Source organism: Platalea leucorodia (assembly GCF_965183815.1).
Source record: "Platalea leucorodia genome assembly, chromosome: 18".
NCBI classification, from domain to species: Eukaryota; Metazoa; Chordata; class Aves; order Pelecaniformes; family Threskiornithidae; genus Platalea; species Platalea leucorodia.
The window spans coordinates 8,806,114-8,815,865 of record NC_138840.1 but is presented as its reverse complement, the minus strand read 5'-3'; positions in this window follow the sequence as shown (position 1 = coordinate 8,815,865).

Below are 9,752 nucleotides of genomic sequence, written 5' to 3'. Positions count from 1 at the left end.
TGGGCCCCCGCCGCCAGGGCCGCCTTAAGGCGCATGCGCAACGCGGCTCCTCCGAGCCACCTTAACCAGCCGCGCATGCCCAACCGCGCGCACGGCGGCTCTGAGAGTTGGCCTGTGATTGGGCGCCTGCCGGAGCGCCCAAAGTAACAGGCGCTGTGATTGGAGGAGGGCTATGTCGGCCGTTGTCTCGGCAACCAGATGTACGCCTTCCCCCTGCCGCCGGTACCGCCGAGGGCCGGAGCGTCCCGAGACGCACGGGCAGGCACGGGCAGGCACGGGCAGGCACGGGCAGGTACAGGCCGCGCCCGGCCGCCCCGCACCGCCTCACCTGGGCGGGGACGGGGCGGGAGGCACGCCCGGCGCGCAGCGCGCTGCCTCACCCCGTCAGGTACCCGCCATTCCCAGCGTGCACCGCGCCATCACGTGGGCGGGGCGGGGCGTGACGTTACTTCCTGTCGCTCCCCGGGGAGCTTTCCCTCAGGCCGCCTCCCCTCACGGTCGCGCTGCGCAGGGGCAGCGCTGCGTCGCTGCTGGCGACAGGGAGGGTTATGGCCGGCCCTTGGCTGCTCTGTAGAGCGGCAGCCCCGCGCTGCCCGCCTGCTGCACGTCAGTAGCGCTGATTTGTTGCAGAAACAAAACGGTGGCGCTGCACGGAGCCGTTATATTTGATGCGTGGTAGCGCGGGCGTGGATGCTTGCCTGTCCGCAGGCACTCGGGGATGTTCGGGAGCAGGAGGTGCGTCGAGCAGAAAAGCACCGCTGGGTGCCACGTAGCGAACAGGAACAGCACTTAATCATTTCACAGCTGAAGAAGGAAAACCCCAACCGCGCAAAGGTTTTTCTTTCAAAGCACAGCAAGGGTTCATGAGTTAATCAATAGGAAGTCGCATCCGGAACAATTTATATCCACATATAGCTGGTTAGAGGTGTTTCAGGTCCAAAATTGCTCTCCTTGGGGACAAACCAACACAAGGGAGTAAGAAACGCTATCAGCTTTCCTAGCCCTCCGGTTGCTGTGTGTTTGGGAAGTTGGCTGCTCCGCAGCACTGACCACCTCCTCGTCCCACGCACCGCCCCGTCCCTGGGAGCTGCTCAGGCCTCTTCACTGACCTTCCCTCTTGTGGCAGAGCTCATCTTAGGACCTGTGCTATCCTTGGTAGGAAGCACACTTACATTTTCAGTGACCTTATATTTAAACTTCCCTAACGCAGCGCTGTTGCCAGCGCAGCTCTGTGACTGGTAGTAACAACACCAGAGCCTGATTAGATGAGGTATCAGTGATGTCGTGCTGTGTCTGTGAGAGACCGTGCAATTTGAAAAACTGTGGTACCTCCCACCTCGCCATCTCTGGGCAGTCAAAGGCCCTGCCAGGAGAAGGCACTTGATTCCAGGCTTGCAGCGCTTCTTGGCTGGCACCGGGCAGCTCAGCGTCCGAGTTCGGCAGGAGCCGGGGCACTCTGCTCAGATTTTCGGCTTAGAGAGGGTCGGCCCCGTGAAGCGAGTGGTTAAGATGCCTGACTCAGTAAATGGGGACAACCTGCAAAAGCCATTTAACAGCACTGAGTCACCCTTAAACCCATCATCAACAGCAGTGCTTCGAAGTGCTTTTTTTCCCTTTGCTTCTTAAATACAACAGGGAAATTAAATGCAGAAATGACTGCTGATTTCTTGACTCGAATACTGCATTAACATTAGATTTGCCTTTAACTTACACATCCTATTTAAAAATAAAAGCTGGTGGTGTAGGTACATGCTTCTTGCATCTCCATATTCAGAATTTTGTTATCATTGGCCGTTCCTTTTAGGTTTCAAGATTTCCTCCGGTCTTTATAAACACTGTAGGAAAGTAATCTCAAACTCGGAAAAAAAGAGATTTAATTCTCAGTCAAAGAGATTTCAGTATAACCAAGTGAGTAACAAAAATGTTTGAGGTTTATGTCTTTGTTTTGAATTTTTTTGCAACTCATAATGATCCTGTTTTGCAACAAGAATAGCAATTAAGTTTAGATCAAGGTTGTTAAATTAGCTTTGTAATCACAACTGATAACAGTATGAGAAAAGTGGTAATACGCTATTATTGGTTTAAACCTTGAGATTACTCTACATATAGTACCCTCGTCTGTACCACCTCCCCATCTCTCACCCACCCAGCTTTGGCCCTGGTCCCATTTCCAGTCTTCTCGAGCTCCCCAGGACACGTTCATATTTGTTCCATTTCTTCCAAAATTCAGGAGCAAACTCAAGGAAACCGGTGGAGTTAATGCTTGCGTAGTGATGATAGCACAGAACGACCCCTCCTACCTTCTGCTGTTCTTCACCCCGATCCTTCCCTGATTTGGTGCCTCTGTTATCCGGCCAGCAGAGGGAAGCAGAAAGATATTTTAAAACCGTACTCTTCTCCCGGCCTGCACCCTGCCGGGTTTCTTTTCAAGTCCCGCCAACACTCGCAGGTGCCAAGGGCCTCCTGGGCTTTCTGGATCCAGCTTTCAAGCTACTTCCTCTGCTGGTGGAAAGAGGATGCCCATGGCCCCTGCTGACGGTCTCCTGCTGTCTGGTGACTACGTGATAACCCCAGAACTCGGAAAATTACGTATATTAAGAATTTCTGAAACTTTGTGTACCGGGTATGTAAAGTAGGTAAATCAAGGAAGTATTTGGCATCTTCTCTCTTTCTTCTTCTGCCTTTGGCATCTTCTCTTTCTTCTCCTTCCTTTGATCTCTTCCTCTTTGCTTGTCTCTCCCATCTCAGCGATATCAGGAGCGTATTATCTCAGGATTGAATAACAGCAATCAAGGACGTAAAGGACAGAAGATGAGGGAAAATGATCAAGGTAGAGAAGTTGCTTAAATACCTTCTGTCGGCGCCATCAGTCTGTCTGGTCAGCTTCCAGGAGTTCCAGATGACCTGATGCTAAGTTCTGACTAAAAGAGAAGAGGCAGAGTCTTAAGGTGGCTTCACAAAGCGCTCCCTTCCCTTTGAGAATTTCCTGCTTGAAGGGCAGAGCAGGCAGGAAGCCAAACCACAAGCTACACAAGGGCTTGGCTGATTCTTTCTTAAGCTTTATCCCTAGAGAAAAGTTACCGCACCACGGAGGGGAGGGGAAGCGTTAGATCCATTAACGCTAGCCCGTTTGGGGGCCGCCGACTTAGTTCGCTCTGTCAAAAGCACTTGACTCTCTCCTCTTCAGCACAAGCCATTTTGGAGCGCATTCCTTTAGCAGGGTAGTCAGGAGTAAATGCCAGTACATGAAGTTTACCCACTTGTAATTTAGGCAATGGAAAGAGCTTATTTGCTTCTTACTACCTGACCTAGAATACCTAACAGGTGAGTTGACCCACTTTTTTAACTCTGCCAGTTTACCACTGTCTTCCCACATCCCTACGGGTACTGGAACACTGGAGTTTGCAAGGTGTTTCTGACGCACTTACCTCGCAGCTCAGCACCCCCTGACATGACCAGAATACGATTCAAAGGGCACTGAGCTCTGCAGTCACTTGAGCAGGTGGTGAATTTCCGAGGGCGTGTAGATGCCTAATCTCCAATTACTTTCAACAACACTGAGGTGATGATGGGCATGCCAAACCCAGAGCTGGCTGCATTGGATGGGAGAAGGCCTCTGTAGCTGTTTCCCTGACACGTGTCATCCTGGAAGGCGCTAATCAAGAAGGTGCTGCCGGAGCAGTAACTCCCCTTTATAGGGCAGGGCTGAGCACGGGACTCCGGCCAAGCCTCAGCAGGCTGGTCAGCAGGAGCAGCCAAGCCTGGGCAACACCAGGCAATGGAGCTTGCAGATGCAGTTTTTTATCAGCTGCTTCGGAAACCTGCTGCAATTTTAATAGCCAGTTCTAGCAAATTGGACCAATCTTGCTTTCCTCAGCACAACCCTCTTGTCCGTGGAGCACAGGGTGGAGAACCTCAAGCACGTGGCAGGGCTTCCACGTGGCAGGGCCACGTGGAGATGCGAGCTGAAGACCGGAGCAGCGCAGCGTCTGTTCTGCTTCTGGGGGTTGATAAAAAACAGCTAGCTGAGGATCCCTGCCTGCTGCATGTGGACAAGCCCTCAGCCCCCACCTCCAGAAATCTCCTGTGAGTTTGGCATCCTAGGAGCATCCCACAGGGGCTGAACTGGAACACAGTGTAAGTGAGAGCAGCTCTGCTGAGATTCCCAGAGCTGCATCACATACCTCAGCTTTTGGTTTGTCCTGGAGCATTTTCCTACAAAGAAAAATATGTGGAAAAGATTATTTGTGACCATCTGCTTTATAACTCAGGTGGCATTTTTATAACTCAGGCCAAATCTGCAAGGATTACGTGTGCAAATAACAAGAAGTGGAGACCTGGGATGTGATTCCTTGCAATGCTCTTCCAGTTTTAATGGAAGTGGCACATATTTCGGTTTTATTTTTTTTAGCGCTGTAGGAGCACTATTACACTTGTCCATGCATGTAGCAAGAAACAGCTCAGCTGCAGTGGAAAAACAGAGTGGGGAAGCGACTTGCTCATGATCTCACTATAAATCAACAGCATCTTCTCCAGCAGACAACTCTGCCTGCCCACTCCCATCTATTCTTCCCTTTAGTCTGCTCTTTTGCAAGACCAAGCAGAGCAAGAGCCTCCGTTCTTCTCCCTGCCCTTTCTGGTTGTTTCTTAAGGGGGAGCGAGTCGTTCCAGGGCTGCTGCTGCTGTATGGCCACCAGCGCAGGGCCTGTCCGGACGGTGGGTTTTATTCGACCATATCCTCGTCCTGCGCAGGCTTCCACTTCCCCACTTTTAACCTTGCGTCTTTCCTGCTCCTTGATCCTGCAAAAATTTCATTCAGCCTTGTGTCTGGGCATGAGTGGAACAATGCCCGGATGACTTTCTTTTCTACTCTCGACTCCACATTGCCTTGTTCTTCAATCCCATGCATCTTATTCTCTTTTCTTCACTGTTATGCCCGTGCTATTTTTTGTGGGGGGCATCTGATCATTGTCAGAATCCAACTCTGAAGTCGTCAGAACAGGAACTAAGTCACTTCCAGGTACTTCCAGAGTAGTTTCCACTGGTAACTGGCAAGGAAGACAATTAATGACGTTCACATAATGGTAGAATGCTCTCAAAGATCAGGAACTCCAGCTCTTCCCACCCTACACACTGGAATCATTTCACATTTATGTTAGTACAAAGTTATTTCTTTCATCTGGTATGGTCCCAGACCTCCCAAATCCCACTTTTTTTCCTGGGATTGGCAGCAGTGTGGCATGCTACCAAGGGCATTCAGCACTTCATGGGATCACACCTGATAAGCTCCAGGTTTCATGTATGACACAGGCAGGTTTTGATTTATTTGGCTCTATAAATAGAATCCCGCCCAGCCCTCTTTTTGAAAAGCCCAGAAAGAGAAGAGAGTCAGGAAAGGTGTGGTGACTGCAAATAATGCATTCTGCCCACATGCTGAATTAATCCGGTCCGACTCAGATGTTACAGGTGAGACTGTGGATTTGCTGTGGCTCCCAGTCTACACAAATTGCCGTGGAGACAGTAGAGAAATTTGATCTTCCTCCTACTCAGAAATATTCCGTTTTCCATGCAACAGGAGACTTGCATTAAAAGATTGTAATTTTGAAACAATGAAGACGTCTACCTCAATGCATAATTACAATTAAAGCGTAAAATTCAGGGGTGCAAATGATGGCTTGGAAAACGATACAGGAACTACAATAATGCCATCGTTTATGCTGCGGGTACACCTTCAGCGGGAATGTTGTGTTGAGTTCTGGCCACCCTAACTCCAAAAAAAGGCTACGGCAGAAAGAGACTCGATTTAGAAATAACAGATAGGATCATTAGAGTCCCAGTAAAGACTGAAAACACTGAAGATGTTTAATTTAGAGAGAAGGCAAATAAGATGGCTTGAAATGTATGTGAGATAATTAAGAAAAACGAAATAGCTTCTCCCGTGTCATATAAACCAGAAGAATATCAGCATAAACTTAAAAACCAATAAATGTAAACTTGGAAGAAGGAAATAATTGTACAAACAGTGTTCATTCCCCGTTTGTAAAGTGGGATGGTAATTTACCATGCAAGCTGTTTGGAGCAACAGATACACAAATGAAAAATAAGAATTAATAGTAGTTCATTTGTGGAGCTCCCAGCCATAAGGGCCAGTAAGATCAATTGTAAGCGAGGTTTAAAGGTTGTTCAGACACATATGGACACATACGGACACGTATGGACCATGGCTCTGTTCCAGCGTCACTGTTCTCAGTTATTCCTGAAAGAACCGGTGTGTTTTGGTCTACGCTCAGAGAGATGAAGAGCAGGGATGCACTGGGGAAAAGAGCTGTGCCATTAGCATCGGCCTGTGAGCCTGTGCCCGTGTCTCACTGCGTTCGCCCCGGGAGAGAGGTAACGCGTACAGCTTGGTCACCGCGTGCGATATTTCTCTCGCTAGAATGCAAACCCAGGCCCAGGATTCCACAGTGTAACTCACCGGTCTGCGGAGATCAACAGCGCCTCGTTGCCAAAGAAAGGAACCGGATACTTCCCTTCACCGGTAAGAGGAAGCATTTGGGTTCAGACTGGTTTCCAAAGCTGCTCAAGTCACCTGGTGCCTTTGTACTGACTTCAGCGGACTGTGGATCTGGCCTTTAGCTGCCTCTGTTGACTGCGTCTGCAATACCTGTTCAGTGTTGTATTTGGGATGTTTCTAAAATCCAGCCAAGAAGGAAAATCATTTCTCCTCGTCAGACAGTTATCATTAAGGTGCGAGTCCAACAGCTATTCTAAGCTCCTTTTTCGTATGCTCTTACCTTTTATATTTCTACTGGGGCTGGAATTTCCTTTGCTCAGTCTCACCCAGAGGTGGCCCTTTTTTAATTTTGCATGAACCTTTCCAAGCAAAATTGGCAGAGCTGCTGTTAAGTTACCAAAATGTAAAGAAAGATCCATACACACACACTTTGTCGACTCATTTAGAATATTGTACTAAGCTATCTGAAATTTGTAGCTAAAGTGGATAATTTCAGGATCTGTTCTCCCTAACACAAGACTTAAAGGTTGTCTTTAAGGTTTCTTTTGCAAGCTGATGAGCATCTCCACCCCAAAAAGAAGAAATCAATGAAACTTAGTACCTGAAAAAGTCACTCTCGCCCCCATTTCATCTCATAGAACTTGCAGCCATCAATTCTGTATAGCAAAGTTTCTGCTGTTTTTAAAATGCAAAAGGTGATTTATCCTTTAAAAAGACATTTGGTAAACTCCAGGCCTCAGTTCCTTCCCAGTTTCTTTCCAGCTCAGCTACTGACAGTCTCCTTGCTCCCTGTTTCCAGGCTCCGCGCACTGCATGCAAGAAAACCTCCAACTACCCAGCCGCAAACGCCTACAAGATCTTACCACGGTTCCAGTCCAAGCAAGGCTTTAGCAAGGGAAACTCCAGCGTGTTTCAGCGACCCATTGCTGGGAAGGTTGAGAAAATCCCCGCTCCAGCACCCAGTCAGTACCGCGCAAGGAGATTTGGAAGAGAGGACAAGGAGGGGGCACAGCTGATCTGTAACGTTTGTGAAGTGACGTTTGATGTTCCAGAAAAGACTAGAACTAGCTGTAACCTACCCAGTTTGGGTACAGCGCTCAGGGTAGCCGCGACAGCTTTGCGCCAGGTACTTACCCCGTGCCTGGCGATTCCGAGGTCCGTGCCGCTGCGGGCGGTTTGGCACCAGTATCTAAACGACCGAGCGCGAAGCGAGGTCAGGTGTTTCCGCGTGAGCTGCTGTCTCCCCTCGGGCCGTGCTGCAGGTGTACCCCAAGCTGCTGTGAACCCCGAGCACGCATCGGGCAGTACCTCTTCAATACCAAGGGAGGAGGAACACATCCCTGGCCCGGGGACAGCAGCAGCCCCTGGCCTTGCCGCATCACTGCCTTTGATACCGAAAGACCCCGTGGCATCCCATGAGTTTTCATCCCAGAAATCCGCCCTGCGTTGGTTGGTTATAGGGAACTTCTGCCAAGAAGCTCAAGGCAGGTGGATGTTACGTGTTTAACAGGTATTGGGTTTTGAGGCTCAACCTCAGAGCCGGGAATCAGGTCTGCGTACGTCCAACTGATGTAACTGACTGTGCCCTTCCTCGTGCTGTGGAGCTGTGCCAGTTCATAGCAGCTGAGGACCTAACCTTCAGGTTCAGCTCCTGAACCTCCTGCTGATTCACCCTTGTGTAAGTCACTTAACTGTTCTGCGCCTTGATGCTCCCCACCCCTGCCACCGTGACCAGGCTTCGCCGGGGTGTTGTAAGCTTTGGTCCACAGGAATTCAGAGCGTGTTCTGAGATATGGAAGATGTTAACTAAACACAAAGCCTTATTAACAATTATCAGATAGTTTATAATAATATACGCACTGCTAATGGACTTTCCTGTCCCTTCAATGGTGTCTTGCTATAGCTGAGGTTATTTTTGGATCGTTTTGTTATTCTTTAGAGAGAGTTTTGGGGTTTTTCTGCACAGCACGTCTGCATTGCAGCCGTTTCCTAGCGAGCTCTCCCCTTTTAAACTGCACTTTAACGCAAGATACCTCCACTGTGCGGTGAGGCAGGGCACCTTGACTCTTTATAATATTTGATGACTTTGCATAGCTGTTTAAGACAGAATGAAGATGACACAATTTAATAAGCTTAATAAGTTGCCACTCATCAGCTGAGACATCTTAACTGGCTGCAAGCATGTTCTTGAAGCAATTCATGCTTTTATAAAGTAATTTGATACAGTTTAAACATCAGCAAAGGTGTTTTAAACAAACATGTCTTACCTCACAATTTGGGTGTGCAAAGAGCACACGTACAGCGTTCCCGAGACTCAGCTGACATGGGGTAATCGCGTTCGCTCGCACAACCTATGCGCTAAGACTGTGAACTTTCTTATAATGACTCACTCCGACTGAGTATCTGCTCCAGCATGTTCTAAGTTGATTAAACTAGTTTGCAGGCCATAATTATTTTCTATATCATGCTATAATGGATTCACATCATATTATTTTTAACATTGTAAGAATTTGCTTCTGGGAACGGCCTTCTTGAATTAATCACTGACTCATGATTTACTGTAGGAGATAATATCTAACCTACAAGAAGCAGAACAGGAAACTATCTATTTAAAAGATGGCAGTGTCTTATAATTTATGACTATAGACAAAGAGAGATCTGAGAAGAAAAAGAAGGCCAGATCCTGCAGTCCTCACATGGTCACTGCCCTCGTTCAGGCAAAAAGGGACTTTTGTCTAGCAGTGGGAGGATCTGCTTTTGAGGCAGTGACAGCTGAAAGCTGACAAATATTGGAGAAAAAATGAACGAGAAACAAGAAAACAGGGTCCCAAGGTGTCCTCAAAGCTCTGGGACCAAACCCTGTGTTAAAATCAAGCCAGTTAAACATCATGACTGTTGTAGGCATTTCACTAGCTGGATGTAGGAAGCAAAAGGAAAAAATAGGGAAAAAGCATCAGTCTCTTTGTGTTTGAATCTTTTATGCAGGTTTCTTTCTACCTCCTCACTCTTGGGCACGAACCGGACTCTCCCCTTACATCAGTGGATTTGCCCGGGCTGTTCGATGTTTTCTCTATGGCCTCGCTAGAAAAAGTCCGTTTCAGCAGCCAGCGATCAAAAGCTTTAAATCCTGAAGCGTGTTCCAGGAGGTTAGGCTTCGTCCTGGGAATCCAAAGAGTCTTTCCCTTTATCCCATTTCACCGTGATCCGTTCCGTGATTCTGGGTAACTCATGGGACCTT